The 18,821-nt window shown below is 42.7% G+C and overlaps 7 non-coding genes across 7 annotated transcripts; 1 reads left to right on the forward strand and 6 right to left on the reverse strand.

Annotated features, from left to right (window-relative positions):
• Positions 1-3,273: 3,273 nt before the first annotated feature.
• On the forward strand, positions 3,274-3,346 carry TRNAR-UCG. Its single transcript has one exon. It is a non-coding gene; the product is annotated as a tRNA-Arg (tRNA).
• A 4,082-nt stretch (positions 3,347-7,428) lies between these two features.
• On the reverse strand, positions 7,429-7,510 carry TRNAS-GCU. The gene has a single exon. It is a non-coding gene; the product is annotated as a tRNA-Ser (tRNA).
• A 6,025-nt stretch (positions 7,511-13,535) lies between these two features.
• On the reverse strand, positions 13,536-13,607 carry TRNAQ-UUG. The gene has a single exon. It is a non-coding gene; the product is annotated as a tRNA-Gln (tRNA).
• A 452-nt stretch (positions 13,608-14,059) lies between these two features.
• On the reverse strand, positions 14,060-14,131 carry TRNAQ-UUG. Its single transcript has one exon. It is a non-coding gene; the product is annotated as a tRNA-Gln (tRNA).
• A 1,117-nt stretch (positions 14,132-15,248) lies between these two features.
• On the reverse strand, positions 15,249-15,331 carry TRNAS-UGA. The gene has a single exon. It is a non-coding gene; the product is annotated as a tRNA-Ser (tRNA).
• A 457-nt stretch (positions 15,332-15,788) lies between these two features.
• On the reverse strand, positions 15,789-15,860 carry TRNAM-CAU. Its single transcript has one exon. It is a non-coding gene; the product is annotated as a tRNA-Met (tRNA).
• A 333-nt stretch (positions 15,861-16,193) lies between these two features.
• TRNAG-GCC lies at positions 16,194-16,264 on the reverse strand. Its single transcript has one exon. It is a non-coding gene; the product is annotated as a tRNA-Gly (tRNA).
• Positions 16,265-18,821: the final 2,557 nt, after the last annotated feature.

An 18,821-nucleotide genomic window follows, 5' to 3' on the forward strand; every position in this document is an offset into this window, starting at 1 on the left:
TTAATCTTCGAAGTAAATAAATAACAGTCTGAGCCAGAGTGTAAAGTTTTGGTGGCCACGATGGAACTCTGACCTGAGAAAACCACTTATGTGGTCGCTGCTGCCATCCTTTGCAGTCTCTAACAGGACTGTTTTCTATGCTTATTTTTTAAAGTGTATGTTTTATATATTTCTCAGAAAAGATCCCTATTCAGATATTTATGTGTCAGATACTGTGCTAAGCACAAAGTAGCCTACAGTCTAGACATACTTTCAAACAAGTATGTATAGTAGAATAAGACATTTCTTTTAAAAGATTATACACCAAATGTAGTGAGAATAAGGAAAAATGATTGTTCCTGATAGCCCCATGATCAACCAGTAATTGGATGAATTTCTAGAAGGACTCCCATGACTGAACATATACTCAAAGTTAAGATTTATTACAGCACAGGGGAAAGTGCAGACACAGCAGGAAAGAGATATTCTGATTAAGTATTCTGACAACCTAGTTCATAGTGACCCACTGCTTCAGGTACACAGGATAGCATCATGATGCAGTAATTAAGTGAACATTCCAGTATTTTAGTTTACAGAGTGTGACCAAGGGTCATCACCATGGCTACAGGCATCTGTGAAAACGAGTAAAATAGGTTTGCTGCATTACCTTTGCCCTGACAATGCACCAATTTGGAAAAGAGGTCTCTAGATAGGGAAATAAACTAATAAATAAATACAAGGAGGCATAACAGTTAAGAGTCTCTAGAGACTCAAGCACACTGCTCAAGCACACTGCACGGCACGGCAGTGAGGGAGATAGGAGGAGAAGGATTTGGGGAGAAAAGTAGAATGGCTGTATTCTGATCATCTCCCATTCACCCTAGAGGTGAAGGAACAGTCCTCCGCCCTAAACAATGCCAGATGGCCGGACACACCATGCTCAACACTGGGCAGATGAGATGGGTAGCTGTTTACCAGTCACATATACTCACAGCCTGGAGGGGGAGGGCACAGCATGGCATGCAAGTTGGCTAATAGCACACTCCCGAGTGACCAGCAAGGGCTGTGGGAGGTAAGCTTTGTAGCAGACAGAGAAGAGTGACCGCTGGCTTCCTCCAAAGGATGGAACTGGCTTATTTTCTTCCTTTCAGAACCAACAGAGAGGCGAAATCCATTAGGCTGAGGGGTTGGGATGCACCTGGTCTGATTGATAGAGGAATTAGCGAAGTAGAAAGCATATCCTATGAGAACAGGTGAATTCCCAGGACTGTTTAGGGCCCTGTAAGATTCAAAGATGTCAAAGGAGTCCTTGAAATTTTAGGTCTTCCAACATAATACCGAGCTGTGGAAGAAGAGATAAGGAAAGGGACAATCATAAGGAAGTTAATATGCAGTGCAAACAGCTTTCGATTTTATTCCTCTATGGGCAATAAGAAACTATCAGAGGAGTAATATAATCAAATTTTCTATCCAGAAACAAAAAATCTCTGCAGCTTTCAAGTTTATGGTCTGGTCTTTGATTGTGTCTTTGTTTTTTATTTGTTTAATCATAAACTACACAATAATGTCTTTTATAATGTATAGGATTTTAAAAAATTATTTCTTCAACTTCAACTTCAACATATACAGGCACAAGTAAGCGGACTAACGTATTGGAACTTGCAAACTTGATCACTTCAGAGAGAAGAGAAAATTATCCCTTCAGCCCGCTAAACCAGGAAGCCAATTCATCTGCCCACCTCCAAAAACATGCAGTTGAAATGATAGATGGATTGACTCCCCCGGCCCCAACCATCATTCACAGCCATAACCAGGCCCATATTAGCAACACATTTCTCGTTAATAATCATTAACTGTCCAAGGCTTTCATCATCGTGATCTTCTGCTACAGATATCTGGGATTTCTGTTTCTTAGGTATCCCCAGAAAGGACATTGACGCTTGAGGGGAAAGGTCATTGACACCAAGACACCAGTCATCCTCAAGAATTCTTTTGGCTGGAGATCCTTGCCAGTGATCTTCCTGAAGATTGTGTCTCGCTCCACTGGGTTGGGTGACTGAGCCTTGGCAATCTCCTCTTACCACTCAACCCAACACTAACCATGATGGTTTAGCCACCATCTTCCTGCTTCCAGAGAGAGAGGAAGAGAACAAGTCCATAATCAGATTTTCGCAGGATAAAGGAATCTTTGAGTTAAATAATACCCATATTAAAAATGATTGCAAAATTCAAAAATATATGTATTTGAGAAATTCAGCATGTTTTTATTGAGCTCCTACTATTTGCCAGATGTAATCCTGTGGATAGGGAAAAAAAGACTGTATAAAAGACTCCATTTCTGTGCTCCAGAAACTGCTAATTTAACACCACAAATGAGCCAAGAGGGCCAAAGCTCCCAAGGCCTGGGATTATAGAAAATTAAGGTAATTCGATATGCGTATAATCGACATTATCCTCAAACAAGGTGCATGAGGTCACACAGATTCACTGATGAATTCAAAAACAGTCATCCAAAATGTTACTTGAAATCTCTATCACTTTATGGGGCCAAGCGCTCTACAAAACATTATAAACTCTATAAATATCTCGACCATACAAAGAATGGTCTTATTGCAACACATTTTTGTGTTGAATCATCTATTAACTGTAAGAATTGTTAACAGTCGAAATTTTTGTAATCCTACTAGAGTGTTTATTTCTTAATATGTGGAAGCTTCAGATAACACTAATGACCTTGGACCATTCTAGACCCCTCCTGAAACGCCAACCAAAGATTGCTATTCTTCTCCAAACAGATAGAGACACACGTGGGAAAGTGCTCCAATGTCACATTACAACAATCCAAGTAAGTCCCAGAGGAGTATGAGAAGTGGGCCCTGCAGGTATCCATGCAGGACAGCGAGAAAGAAAATGGTGCAGATGCTAAGACTTGCCTTCTGGGTGCGGTTTGCACAGTAACTGTCAGGAGGACCTTCCAAGGACCTAGAGTCTCAAAATAGTGAATGCGGACAATATGCAGTATTTTGGCAGCTTTCAGGTGCCATGAACAGCTTTTCTGCTCAGGAGTGGTAACGTCCATGACTTTTCTCCCCCTGGAGGACCCAAGACCGAAATAACTGTCAGTTCCTACCCTTCCTGAGTCCCGACTCGGTGGCCCCAAATAACCCTGATCATCTCGTTTCCCTTTCTTCAATAGCGAGAAACGCGGGTGGCCGGCGTGCTCTTTGACAACTCGGGACGGGTCGGAAAGTTCATTATACTTTCTAAGTTCTGCGGCAGAACATCGCAGCTGGGGACCACGTGGCCTAACGGATAAGGCGTCTGACTTCGGATCAGAAGATTGAGGGTTCGAATCCCTTCGTGGTTAGTCCTCTTTATGCACTCTCCCAAACTGCTGTATTTCATGTGCTGGGAAGAATCGCTCGTTACCTGTTTTCCAAACCCATTTCTTTTCTTCTACTCTAATTTTTTTTTAATTTTTTTTTTTTTTTAAAGATTTTATTTATTTATTTGACAGAGAGGAATCACAAGTAGATGGAGAGGCAGGCAGAGAGAGAGAGAGGGAAGCAGGCTCCCTGCTGAGCAGAGAGCCCGATGCGGGACTCGATCCCAGGACCCTGAGATCATGACCTGAGCCGAAGGCAGTGGCTTAACCCACTGAGCCACCCAGGCGCCCAATTTTTTTTTTTTTTGTTTTTAATTTAAATTCTACTAGCCAACTTCTAGTACACCAGTAGTTTCAGATGTCGTGTTCAATAATTTATCACTTACATATAACACCCAGTGCTCATCACAGCAGGTGCCCTCCTTAATGCCCATCACAGGGCTACCCCATCCTTCCACCCAACTCCCCTCCAGCAACCCTCAGTTTGTTTCCTAGAGTTAAGAATCTCTCATGGTTTTTTCTCCTCTCTCATGACCTCCCACTCTGTTTTCCCTCCCTTCCCCGATGGTCCTCTGCCCTGTTTCTTATATTCCTCATATGAGTGAAACATATGATAATTGTCTTTCTCCGATTGACTTATTTCGCTCAGCATAATCCCCTCCAGTTCCAACTCTAAAGAGGTCCTTCTCAAAGACCTGCGGAGAACCAGTGTCAAGACCCAAGACAGGCTGAGAGTCAAAACTGGAGCAAGGCCATCCCAGAAACTGAGGGCTCCCAAGCTCTCCTCAAATTTGGATTTTAAGAGCCTGAGTTTCGTTTTCACAGTTTCAAAGGAACCCAGGTCTGTAAACCGACCGTTCTCTCAGATTTGCTGAGTCCCAGATCAAGGCCAGAGCCCAGGGGCCAGGACAGTGGGAGCTTTTTGCTTCTCCTGTTTTCCTTCTTTTCCTTCACGTTGGTCTTCTAGTCTGAGTCTGCACATCCTTGCAAGATCTGGCTGCTGAAGTCTGTGTTACTGGTTTTCACTCTACCCCCTCCTTTTCCTTCTTAACCTCCCTTTTTCCTTTGCTTTTGTTGCTGTCAAAAAAAGGATGACAACAGCCCAGATTCAAACCTAAATTACAGAACAGAAAAACATAAGGTAATGAAAAGAGCCCAGCTGCTTACCGAGTGTGTAGGCAAGCAGGAAAACAGAGAAGACCGCTGCACAAAATACACAAAGACACATTTTTGTGCCTAAAGAGCTGAATTTAATAATTTAGGATGAAGAAAAAGTAATTTCCAATTCTTGACTTCATGGTGAAACACAGTTCCTTCAGATCGCGTGAAGGATGCTTTCACTGGGTGAAAGCAATGAATATTAAAACAAGGTAATAATTGCATCTTCCTTTCCTCAGCCTCTTCTTTAGATGTCCGGTATGACTCTGGTTTTCCCTAGTCAGCTGTCGCGTCCAAATTGTACAGAGTTGGGGCTTGAGCATTTGTTGCCACGCATTGAGATTTCTCAGACTAAAAACAATTGCTATGTGTTAATGTCATGTGAAGCCACTCACTGTCCCTTCCTCACAAAACGTACCACGTACACTAAGTATCCTTTTATAAACCAGAAAAAAAGGATATACTCTCGAAAGAACGGAAATCATGAAGACAGCAGATGTGTGTGAAGCAGGCTCAACAGTGCAAACATATTTAAAGGCCCAGCCTGACTCATGTCTACTAATACCCCATTGATTGAAGTCAACCTCATGCACCAGCCCATAGGCCAGGGCCAACACTCCACCTCTTGAAAAGCAATGGAGAAGTTACTAGACAAAGGGCTTGGATATAGGAAGGAATGAAAAACTGAGGCCAATACTCCTCATTTGAGGAGTCAATGCAGATTTACAGATTCTAGAAATCATTTATCCTTTCCTATTATCTTACACCTATTGCATTTCATCTTAAAAATGAGTTCCCAAGTGTATGAATTACATGGATTTTGAGAAAGAGAAGAGCAGTGCCTGACACTCAGGGCCAGGTCTGACGCTCACAGCTCAGCCTTGGTGTTGCCAGGAGCTGGCCTGGCCCTCACAGCTAAGCCCTGGTCAATTCCTGTGGAACATAAATAATTTTAAATAATTTCAAAGGCAAGGCCATTCTGTGACCCCTAGGAAGCAAGATAAAAACAAAAACACTGTCCATGATCATATGTCCTACTTGGATCTTCCAATCTTCCACACAAGAATTATTAAGATAACCGACCAATCATAGAGTTACTGAGTCACTTGCTAGATCACTGTGATCTTTTGCCTCCCTCATTGCAGCAAGATAATATATCCAGCTTTGTTCAACTATCGTGTGTCTCTCATAGTCTTTGGCATAAGATCAATTATCTTGAATTTTGAAGCACTAAATATCACAGACATAAGGACAATGGACAGTTTTGTGATATCTTCCTTTCATCCATCACCTAGCCAGGTTAAGGGGAGAAGGGTTAAAAAGTTGGAGACAATATTTGCATGTCACAGGAGTGACAAAATTTTCCAGTTTGCCATATCTTAACATGCTATGTTTTTGTTGAGATATGGGCTGTCTTGGGCCATGTGACAGTCTTAAATTTTTATTTAAGAATTTTATCAATATTTTCCATTGTCGGGGGGGGGGGTGGGTGGGCTGGGTGGTTCCGTGGGTTAAAGCCTCTGCCTTCAGCTCAGGTCATGATCACCGGGTCCTGGGATGGATCCCCTCATTGGGCTCTCTGCTAGGCGGGGGAACCTGCTTCCCCCCACCCCGTCTCTCTGCCTATTTGTGATCTCTGTCTGTCAAATAAATAAATAAAATCTTTAAAAAAAATTTTTTTTCCATTGTGATTTTTTTTTAACATTATATCATTTTTAGTACTCTTCTTTTATTTAGGAGTTGTAAACCATCTTCAAACTATGTATATCATATAACCAGATATTGTTAGATAAAATTCAAAATCAGATATTGCTTCAAATTTCATGCTTTTGTAAGCCTCAATCTTCATAAGGCTTTGGATCATGACAAATGTTCTTCAGAAGAATTTTCTAGATATCAAAAGTCACAGTCAGTCGCAGGATTTGAACATGTTGGAAAGATTTCATCACCCTAACCAGGTGATCTGAAAGAACTTGGTTTCCATGAACCGTAATAAGGAAAGCCTCGTTATATGATTTTCTATAACAATTAGTTTGGTTTCTGCCTCCGTTTCCTCATCACCTGAGACAGGTGCTAGATAGAGGGGGGGGGGGGCGTTTTAGATACATCACCTCTACAGTCCCTTCGAATTTTGTGATCCTACGCTGTGTACCCGACCCCTTGTTCTAGTTCACAGTAAAGTGAAAAGAGGAGACAGGAGAGATTTTACGGGATTATGTGCTCAAATTAAGATGTAACTGGCAGAAGAGGACCAAAGAAGGGAGAAACCAGTAGAGGCTGGAGCGCGTGTAAGAGATCTTTGATTTAAATTAATCCAACTGAAATACAAAAAAGGAGAATGGTGCCTTTCTTTGCGAATTCACCGGAAGAGTACCTAAAATCTGGGCTTTTGCAAAAGGATTTTTTTTTTCTTGCCAGAAGGAGGCGCGAGCATCACCTGCGCGCCCACCACCTCTCGGAGGGCTGGACCGCCCCTGGGAGAGCTGAGGTCACGGTTCGGGGGCGGGAGACCCAAGCCGGCCGAGGGAAGCGCGTAGGGGAAACGCCGAGGGGCGCGGTGCCTGCAGCCCCGGTGGGAACGCGGGCACCAGGGGCCTGAGGGCCTCTTGCGCGAGCAGCTCAGTGGCGGGAGAAGTCGGAGAACTAGAAGTCCGGAACTAGGGTTTCAGGCCTACAGTGGAGACCCCGGGGGCGCCCTGAGCCCCCGCCGCGGGAGCAGATTCGGTGCGGCGCTGCCAAGCAGGCCGTAGCCCCGGAGACCTCCGTAAAACGGTTAAAGAGGTAGGTTAGGTAGAGCGGTCTCGCCCGTTTGGGGCTTATTTCTCCCCCCGCTTCCGCAAAGCCCGCCGATCGTCTCGCTCACCAAGAGCTAAAACCTCACTCCACCGGCGCACTGGGGGAGCCGCCGACGAGGATGGGATTCGAACCCACGCGTGCAGAGCACAATGGATTAGCAGTCCATCGCCTTAACCACTCGGCCACCTCGTCACCTGCAGGGGAGGCCTCAGATAAGTATTATGTGGCGATGCTGAGCACGGCAACCTCCGTTGTTGATTATATGTTTTATTAATAGAGAAGACCTCTGTGCTTTCTGTAAGTGGCCTTCCTGCCTTGATAAAGGGAAAAAATAATAAAGAAGAGACTATAGTCCCGGGAGGGAGGGGTTTGGGGAGAGGGGAGTGGACCCGAGTAAAAACCAAATGCACTTCCTCAGGAAACCTGGCAGCCTCCGACGGAAGAATGGAGTTCATGGGTGCTTTGGTGTTAGAAATCAAATTGGTTTTCGTCACTCCTTTAGGCCATGGACGTTGAAAGCACCATGAAACGAGCTGTATTGTGCCTGTTATTGCAGGATCCTCCGCGGCAGGGTTCTCAGATGTCTGGTGTAGAGAACATCAGCGCTTCTTAGAAAGAGCCATCACCTCCCAGAAGTGCGAGCGAGAGACTGGTGAGGAGCCGGGGCTGGGAGGTGAAGGTCAGATCCACTGGAACTGGTCCCCAGTGTCAGACCAGAGATTTCGGGCTTTATTAAAGAATTTTAGGACCATCGGACAGAGTTTTGTTTTGTTTCGACTTGTTTTGTTTGTTTTGTACAGGCAAATTTGATTTTAAAAAGATAATTTATTATTGTCACTTTTTTTTATTATTATTGCCTATTTCAATGCCCTCCAGACAAAGACCACCAGGAACACACCTGCAGTTGGATTAAGTTGGGATTGTTGCTGCCGCAACTAGGAAGGGCACACACCTGGAGAGACCTTGGAGGATCTCAGTTAAAGGGGGAGTTTTAAGACTTTCTTAAATACAAACGTCCTTCTGTGTTTCACATATTATGCCATATTATTAACCAAACACAACATTCTTTCATGATTAAAAAAACAAAACAAAACTCTCAACCAGTTTGATACAGAGAGAATGTACCTCAACATAATGAAGGTCATAGACAACCTTCCCATTGGATATAACTCAAATAATGAATTTATCCGAAATTGGATAACTACATGCAGAAATTGAAATTGGACCTCCATCTCACACCACTCACAGAAATTTACTCGAAATGGATTGAAGACAATCCACTTATAGTTAGAGTTATAAGATAAGAAACCATAAAACTCCTAGAAGAAATCATGAGGGGGTTAGCTCATTGATGTTTATTTTGGCAACGATTTTTCAGATATGGCACCAAAAGAAAAAAAAATCAACAAGTGGGAAGTCTATCAAGCTAGAAAGCTTCAGCACAGCAACAAGAAATCAAGTTGATGAAAAAGTAAGCTGTGAAATGGGAGAAAATATTTGCAAACCACGTGTTAAGAAAGGAGTTAATATCCAAAATATACAGAGAGAACTCAGACAGCTCAGTAACAACCAAAAAAAATCCAATTTAAAAATGGTCAGAGAACTATGTCAAACTAGACTTGTTGGCCTCCTCCTTCAGTCTTCCAGCTCCTTTGCTTCCGGGGGTCATTTGCATGGACCTTCCTTTCACAGAACAACGCTTCTCCAAAGAAAACATCTAAATGGCCTGCTCAACATCACCAGTAATCAGGGAAACGCAAGTCAAAAACACCATGAGCTATCATCTCATGTCTGTTACAATGCCTATCACTAAAACGTCAAGAGAGAAGAAGCATTAGCAACTCCGTGGAGAAAGGGGACACACGGTGCACTGTTGGTGGGAATGGAAATTGGGGCAGCCACTGTGCAAAACATTATGGCGGTTCCTCAAAAAATTAAAGACAGCAATCCCACTTCGGGGTTTTTATCCAGAGGAAATGAAAACAGGTTATCAAAGAGATATCTTTGCCATATTATTGACCAAACACAAGATTCTTTCATGATATCAAAGAGATATCCAAGAAATATCCCATGCCGGGTGCAGCATTATTTACAATAGCCAAAACGCAGAAACACCAGTGTCAGTGAATGAATGGAGAAAGAGGAAGCTGTGCACACATACACATTCGTACTACAAGGATACGCAGAAACAGTGGAGTCTTACTCAACCGTAAGAAGGAACGTGTCCTTTGTGACAATGTGGTTAGAACTTGAGGGCATTATGCCCAGTGAGACAAGTCAGACACAGAAAGACAAATACTGCGTGGTCTCACTTCTATATAGAATCTTAAAAAACTGAACACTGAAATTTTAGAAATACAGAGTAGAAAAAAAAAAATACAGAGTAGAATGGTGGTTACCGGGGTCTGGGCGGGGGGTGGAATTGGGGAGTTGGGGGGTCAAAGGGAACAAAACTTGCTGTGAGAAGATAAGTGACTTCTCGAGAGCTGATGCACAAGCTGGTGATTATAGTCAACAATATTACATTATATAAAGTGGTAAGACACCCTATCTTAAATATTCTCGTCACACAAAAAGGAAATGGTAATTCTGTGACACGATGAAGGTGTTACGCAATGCTGTGCAACATATAAAAGCATCAACACGCTGCACATCTCCCACAATGTTCTATGTCAATTATATCTCAAATTTGAAAAGAAAAAAAAAAAGGCGGGGGGGGGGTACTTATTGTAACATTTGTCTTCTGTTGGATGATTGAGGCAAGGGACAAGGAAGCCGGACTTTGTCCTGGGTCAGGAAGGGAGGGCATAATTCTGTGATTTCGTATCTTCATAAATTCTATTTTGAAAAAGGTAATAGAATGAAGCTAAATTTGGAACACTAGCGGTCCCTGGCTGCTTTTCTCTTTCTCAACTACGTTCAAGGTCATTAAACAAAAATAATAATAATAATAACTCTGCATGTGTGCACGCACAGCTCTATGACGTGATCGGGATTCAAATTGCAGGCTCTAAGGAGGTACCAAGGAATGATTTAATAGATAGAAAATGTTAATTATCAAATCAATATAATAAATACCTGTAAACAGGTCAAAAAAATACAGAGTTGTACTTGTTTTTAAGCTTAAGAGAGTGACAAATTCTAAAATGTTTCTGGAAAGAAAAAAATGTATTTGGGTTTGGTGCTGTTAGAGCTGGAAACGGTCAAAACCTATGACCAGTGTTAAACTGAAGAGTTCATTGATTCTTTCATTGATTCAATCTTTCCAAGAATATTTATCAAGCTTCTCTTATGTGCCAGGCCCTGTTCTAAGTACAGGAACGAACACCATGCATAAAATCCCCTCTCCCGGTGAAAGTGAATTAGGCAGAAATAGGCAACAAATAATTAAAACCTCAAAACATACACTATGTCAGAAAGTAGCAAATGCCATGGAGTGGTAGCCAGCTGAATATGGTGGTCAGGGAAAAATCAGCTCAGTGGGCCTCACTGCTTCTAGCACATTCGAATCCAGGAGGAACTTTGGGAAAATAGCCACGTCTGGGCATTACACTGTGAGATTCTGATTCACCTGTCAGGAGTGATATTAGAAGAATGATAGTTGAACTCTTCAATGCTGGCTTAATTGTAAAGAAAGATAAAGGAAAACTATAAAAGCTAACACCTAGAAGTAATTTTCCCAATTGGGAGGTACTGGGAATTGCTCTTGATATAGCAATCACTGACAAAGCCATAAATAAATAAATAAATAAATAAATAAATAAATAAAATAAAAAGCTGCTTGCAAAGTATCAGTCATAGCAGAAAGCCATTCAGCTTCGGGATCTCTAGAGCCTTTGAAACCCAGGGTGGTAAACGTACTTTTTGTAAAATACCTTCCCTTCAGTGAGGGCTGGACCCAGGGACTTGCTCCTAACCTACAGAACACAGTAAATGTGATGGGATCTCACTAACATGATTAGATTACAACAGATTGTGATTTCCGACTTTACCAAAACATTTGCACGGTTGCTTTCTCAGCTCACATGCTTTGACAAAACAAGCTGCCACGTTGGTAAGGTCCACGTGTCTGGACTCCAGCCAGCAACCAGCCCACAACTGAGGCCCTCAGTTCCACAACCTTTAAGCAACTGAATCCTGCCACACACAACGTGACTCTGGAAATGGATCCTTCCCCAGCTGAGCTCTGAGATGACCCCAGTCTGGCCCATACTTTGAAGGCCGATCACAAAAGACACCAAAGCAGAAAGACCCAGCGATGCTCACCCTGGAGACCCAGAGCAACTGTAAGGTGAAGAGCATCTTGTTTGAAGTGTCAGTGCTGTGGTAATTCATGCCGGTCCTGCTGGTAATTACACATTGGATAGATAACCAGGAAACTCAGGAAGGCCTGAAGACCCAGAGAGCCTGTGGCTGGGAGGGAAGGCCATTGAGAAGGTGGAGACACAAGGTACCCCAAGATTGCCAGATCTGAGTTCAGATGTCAATCATCCCACCAGGGAGCCGCTCTAGAAGAGTCTCTTTAAAAAAAAAGCATGTGGAACCTGGATCCAAATTTTACCTCTGAGAAAAGTCCTCATGAACAGAATCAATCCAAAGAGCATTAATAGACATGTGCTGTTTAGTACTGCAGGCTGTGGTAAGCTGCACCATGGCTTCTAACAAAGGCCCAAATCCCAATCCCCAGAACATGTGAATACATTACCTTACCTTTATAGATGTGATTAAATTGAGGATTAAAATTAAGTTGAGATGAAGAGATTATCCTGGACCTTCTAAGGATACCCAGAGAAAGGTCAGAGTCAATAATAGGAAACATGACTGCAAAAGCAAGACGCGACACAGGGAAGAGTTCTCTAGAAGCTGAACATGGCAAGGACACAAGATTCTTCCCTGAAGTCCCCAGAAAACCTGCTGACATCTTGATTTCAGATTTCTGATCTCCAGAACTGTAAGAAAAGTAGACTGTGATCTTTGAGCCACTAAATTTGTGGTCATTTGCTACAGCCGCAGTAGGAAATTAATACATTATGTAAACGTTCTAATGTTCTAAAACATTGCCATGACTTGGGCTTAGCTATGAGGAAGTTTGCAGGGCTTTTTCTAGAACGATGTTGAGAGGCCACTGGAGTTTCTGGGGGCTTTTCTTTTGCTGTCACTGAGAACACTGGAGAATATGCTTGAATGAAAGAGAGTCAAGAGAAGGAATTTAGGGTCCAATGTCTAGAGAGAGTGTTGATCACCACACATGGGACCTCTGTGACAACAGACCTTCAAGGGAAGACATGGATACTGTTGCATCTGGTCAGTAGATCTTCAAAGTGTGCAAGTGTAAATTCAATCGAAGACACATTAAAGGAGGGCCTCTGGTATGCAAACAGTGGAAACTCTCAAATGACAATGATGGTGGGGGTTTCTCTCCATGGTCAGGACATTTTCAGGTCTACAGAGGATGTGCATGAACCTCGTAGGAAGAAAAGTCACAGGTGGGGCCTGTGACATATGAACTCTTCATCACCAGAAGCACATAATTAACGCCCGTGGATCTGACTGACTTCAGGCACCAGACCAAGCAAAAACAGGCACCAAGAGGGATTCTAAGGGGGCGGTGGGGGAATAGTCAGAGACAATTTTCTCTTGGCCAAGGACTCTATGTTGATTTGGTTGTGGATTTGGAAGTAAATGGCATGTGTAGAATTCCAGAAGGTGAGTAAAAGAGTTAGAAGAACCACAGAAGGAAAGCTGCCCTTGGATGATGAGGTCCCAAAGAGATGTGGACTCAGATTACTGGGTTTAGAGCCCACAGTGCTCACCATAGACTCCTACACTAGATCTTAGCCAAAAGGCCAAGAAGCGATCACCAAAGAGTCCTTTACCCAGGAGATTTCTGATGGAATTGTTATGCACATTCTTGCTCCTGGCCCTTACATTTTGAGGAGCTACAGGAGTAGAAAAGAAGGAAGGGTTTCTGGCACAAAAACTGTTAGGGCCTTAAGACTAAAGCAGATAAGATGGACTTTGGGATCCTGGGGAGTCAGTGTGAGTGCTCTTCAAGGACACAAAGGTGGTATAAAAAAGTCATTCTTCATAAAGTGAGAAGATAGTAAGAATTACAGAACGCTCTTTAGATGGAGAGAGCGTGAGTGGAAAGATCCTGCCCACACACAAGGATGCAATAGCGATTTGAAATATGGGGTGAGGTCACCAAAACCAGAGCAGGTCCCACCGAGATTTGAACTCGGATCGCTGGATTCAAAGTCCAGAGTGCTAACCATTACACCATGGGGCCACATTGCACTTGTTCCTGACGGAATATCTCTGAATATTCAATGCAGAGTTTTTCATTGTGTTCAGCACGTTGTGAACTATAGTTAGAATTTCTTAAATATTAATAGAAAATCTGCTGTATCCCAGAGAGCAAAGCAACTGGGGCGCACACGCATCAGGAGCTTCTCAAGGTCACGTTCATGTTAGAAACTAATGGAACCCGAACCCAGAACTGAGGTCTAGGGTGTGAAACAGTACTTAGGGCTTTCGGACGACAACCTGCTTCCTCTGCGAAGGAGGAGGGGCACAGGAGGACCGACGTAGAATTCCAGAAGAAAGCGCAGAAAACAGCGTCCCCTTGCAGTGTCGCCTCGCCGACCGTGATGCGCTTGCGAGGTGCGCAAGGGCTCAGGTGTTTCTGGCCAAGTCAATGCGCAGGTGTAACTTAAGGGGGAAGGACACGAAAAGGTTGAGAGGTCCCACCGAGATTTGAACTCGGATCGCTGGATTCAAAGTCCAGAGTGCTAACCATTACACCATGGGGCCACGAACAGCCGCTCTCCAAGGCAAGCTTTTGGACGCTCTTTACAATGAGTGGCATGTGAGTGGCACTTGAGTACCTGTCCGGGACAGGTGGAGAAGGTTCACTGTCCCAGAATCCAAGGAGGCAATAAACTTGCTCCGCGGGGGGTTGGGGGGGGGGGACCCAACAGAGCTTATCTTTGCCTGGAACTTTCCCCAGGGTCCACGAAGGGCTTAGTACCGCATTCTTGGAAAAATCTAAACTTTGCATATACTAAATTCCTAACCTGGACAGTGAACATTTGCTACCTATGGGTTTATAGAAGAAACTGTCAACACCAAAAAATCTCTTAGGACATGTGTGAATATAGAAGATGCAAGAAAAAATTTAAATATAACATGGGAATTTTCTAGTAATTTCAAGGATTAAGAACTTTCACATTTCTAAGTTATTTTTACTTTCTTCTTTTGGATTATCTTCATTCTGTAATGGATCGATTGCAAATGTAATAAAAGAAATTTTTGTTACATTTACTCTTATTTATGTTGCATATACAGTATTGTGTATGTGTTAAGTTTTATACAGCAAAACAGCTTTGTTTTGGTTTTTTTTTTTTTTATGAGATTTAGCCAAGATCTGAAAACAATTTTGAAAATTCTCTATCCTGTACTTCCTCTCTGCAATTCTGGCTTACTGAGTGGAATGATAGGAGGGACCCAGGAGGAGGAAAGATTGGAAATTTCTGTTTTGAGATATTGATTCCAAAACACCAAAGGTGCTCAGGAGTAGGATCGTAATGCCCTGCAGGAACGTCAAGCGGAAGAAGAGGCAAGCAAGGTTTCAGAAGTCAGACCCAAGCTGGATTTCAGATAAGGAAATAGAAAATTAGAGAAAGAATTAACCCTGGGCCTTTTTTTCAGCATCTTTATACAGTGGTCTCAGAAATGCCTAGTGTTTTCCCAAAATCATTTTCAAAAATATTCTTCACCCACTGCTACACTGAAGGACTAGACTGCCTGTTTACATTTCATGGGGAAATATAATAATACCCAGGAAAACGGTGTATATTATGCTATTTTGTGTGCTTTGCTCTTTCCGAAATCGGTCCAGCAGGTAACACCTGGAAAGAAAACACTATTCCGTAGTCGGCAGGATTCGAACCTGCGCGGGGAAGACCCCAATGGATTTCAAGTCCATCGCCTTAACCACTCGGCCACGACTACACGACTGCTGACTGTTTGTCTGGATATATTCCCATGAGAAATAACACCTTTCCAGTTTACAAAATGACCTTTCTGTTGACTTCCATGACAACTGCTCTGGAGTACCTGCCATCACACTAAAAAGAACACGATTCTGAATATCGAGACGCTGGTAACAGACGTTATTACAAATTGTAACGCTTGCCTGACCTGCGAGATACCAAAGCGATTGCTAGGGTGGCACTCAGTCCCTACCAGGTGTAATGGCCCCCTAATCAGAGACTGAATATCAACACACTAACCAGCCACACTGGAGAGATTTGCCTCTGTTAAAGACAGGAAACGGGATTTGCAACAAATTACCTTGGGGATTCTTACTCATCCAGAACTGGTCCACAGACCCTTTCTGATAGTGACCAACTCTATTCACTCCCTTTTTCGAAAATCTGCTTTTGAAGCAAAAGAGTTACAAGAAAGATAGCAGAGGATGGTTTCGATCCATCGACCTCTGGGTTATGGGCCCAGCACGCTTCCGCTGCGCCACTCTGCTCACTCTGAAAGCATTACCTTTTTCCATATTTAAATTGCAAGAAGATAAGCTTTGGCGCCTTCTGAATTTTCTGGTTATTTTTCAGTGATCGCTGCCAAGACAATAAGGATACCTTGATCTCCGCTCCAATAGGATGATGTTTCGGCTCATTAGAAAACAAAATGCATGCCGATTGGCATAATTTCTGAAGAAGAAATTGCAAGAGGGTTAACTTTAATCTTTCTCAGCCATATTCGGATACAAGAAACACAGTTACCTCACAGTATTTTTAGTTTGTAAATTTTTAGGGAAAATATTTTTACCCCTGCCCTGGTTTATGAGAAAACGGAACGTTGCATTGGCCGGGAATCGAACCCGGGCCTCCCGCGTGGCAGCCGAGAATTCTACCACTGAACCACCAATGCCCCACAAGCTAACGTCCTTTTATTTGTCCTCATAGCTACAGTTCCATTGTCTCTGCCTTATTAGTAAAACATTGATATGGTATGTTTTTTCTCCTGGATTCCTTAAATCCGATTAAACAAAAAGCTATACCGAAACACTCTGAGAAAATTTGTGACCTAGAAGAAAGGTGAAACTGACATGTGGCCCTTGGAGACTTTTGAAGGTGAAAAACAAGTATAAATACCCAACATATAAAACTGTCTTTCCTTCAAGACAATTATCATACGATCTCACTGATATGTGGAATTTGATAAACAAGGCAGAGGATCATAGGGGAAGAGAGGAAAAAAATGAAACAAGAAGAAACCAGAAATGGAGACAAACCATAAGAGACTCTTAATCTCAGGTAACAAACTGAGAGTTGCTGGAGGGTGAGAGGTAAGGATAGGGTGGCGGGGTGATGGACATTGGAAAGAGTATGTGCTATGCTGAGTGCTGTGAACTGTGTAAGACTGATGAATCACAGACCTGTACCCCCTGAAACAAACAATGCATTATATGTTAATAATATATATCTATATCTACATCTATAGATATACAGATATAGATATACAAAGTCTTTCTCCATCCCCTCCCCACCATCCTTAAATCATTAATGAAAACAAATTCTGAAAATATCTCATTTTTATGATGCAAACCAATTCAGTTAACTACTAGGTCACAGCACTCAATCCAAGTTTGAAACAAGTTATCTTATTTTGGAAAAAAGACCTATTGTCATTCTGCTATGAGGACCCAAGCTTGGGCAAGGAAGGGATAGTCATCAGAAGTGAGAATAGTAAAGAAAATCCTGCTGAGGTCCATGTGGGGTCTTGGAATCAAAAGCCAAAGGGAGCCTGGAAATAAAATAAGAATTAAGGCCCCTGTTTTTAAGGACTTTTCAGTAGTTTGGAGAAAAAGCCAACACAGAAAAACATTAACGATGGATGAAAATTATCTTTACCGAAGTGAGTTTTGAGCTTGGGTTTCAGGGAGGTAACGAACTCCGAATCTGGATTATATGAAGCAGGTGAAAGCCAGGAGGTTTTTCACATGCCTCTATCTTGCTCTAGACTCTATCTTTTCACCTCTTCTTCACAACAGAGAACTTACAGTATTTACTTGGCAGCTGTGATTAGGATGCTTTGAAGGGGAAGAATGGCAGGAAGCTACAGCAGCAAATTGAAAGGCTATCAATGTTGATCTTAAAAGAAGAATTTGGGCCATAAAGTAGGTTTCTCCAAATCCTAACAGAAGAAAACAGAACTGGACAGAATAAGGCATATAAATCACCTTGGTACTTCTGAGGGAAACCGTGTTGTTTTTCATTTCTTCTTCCCCCTAAAAGGATACCTACAACTGACCCCAACGTGATTTGAACACGCAAACTTTCTGATCTGGAGTCAGATGCGCTACCATTAGGCCAGGAGGCCACAGTGAGGAAGAGTTAGGATTTAAATCCTAGTTAATGCTTTATCCTTTCCTTCAGGTTCTAAAGATTTGTCTTTTTATTGGCGGAGTTAATCATTTTTGTCCGCTCTATCCATAACTTCTCTAATGCTTTGTTAAGAAAGAAAAGGAATTTTAAAAAAAAGGAAAAGAAAAGAAAAGAAAGGAATCAACCAGATTCAATATTGACGCAAAAACCCAAATGCTTCCTTTTGGGGGGGAAAAAACTCAGTGTTTTCTCATGCTCAGTCTTTCCACTTATTAAAGTTCTTCTGTTTGGAGACAAATCCCATACTTATTGGGTTTAGATCCACAGTGAAATGAGAGTCATAATGGTTATACATTTTGCACTACTACTTTTCCTACAATTCACTAGACTCCTCCCTCTTCTGAAACAGGCCCCCAGCCCTGCCCAGCCCTGCAGTGCCCACCCTGGCCAGGCACCACCTCCCTCCTGTCTCAGCGTCTACCAGTTCCATACTCAACCTGCTGAAAAGCTCAGTCTCCAAAGTCAAGTTTAAATGACATCTCCTTGCAACTGATCAATCACTAAACCCTACCTGTGAAACGAATAATACACTGTATGTTAAGTAATCGAATTTAAATTTTTAAAAATAAAAATAAATAAATAACATCTCTTCCTAAAATTCTCACTTGCTCCTCTCAGTCAGAATGCGTGGGCCTTCTGGTCTGTATAGAAGGCCACGAGCGACAAGTCAGAGCAGGATCTCCCTCCAGCCTTGTGAGTCTCAGAAAGCGCTCCCTGGAACTGGAGCGTGACATCAGTGGGACACTTGTTAGAAATGTTCATCTTTGTCTGCACCCCAGAACCACCGAGTCAGAAGCTCTGGAGGTGGGCCCTGGAGGTCTGTGTTTTAACAAGTTCTCCAGGCGATTGTGATTCAGGGGACGGTTTGAGCATCACTTCCCCAGCCTGGAGATGACATACTTTCCTGTCTCAAGAAAATAAATGTCCAGTCTTCTTCCAGGGTGTAGGAAGGGCAATGGATGAGTGGGCTTGGGCTTCTACAACTCAGGGCCACAGATTGGGTTCGGGAGTCTAGAAACAGATCAACCCCTGTCAGCAGG

Source organism: Mustela putorius, unplaced genomic scaffold (genome assembly GCF_011764305.1).
Source record: "Mustela putorius furo isolate JIRA1106 unplaced genomic scaffold, ASM1176430v1.1 tig00000594_pilon_pilon_pilon, whole genome shotgun sequence".
In the NCBI taxonomy this organism is placed as follows: Eukaryota; Metazoa; Chordata; class Mammalia; order Carnivora; family Mustelidae; genus Mustela; species Mustela putorius.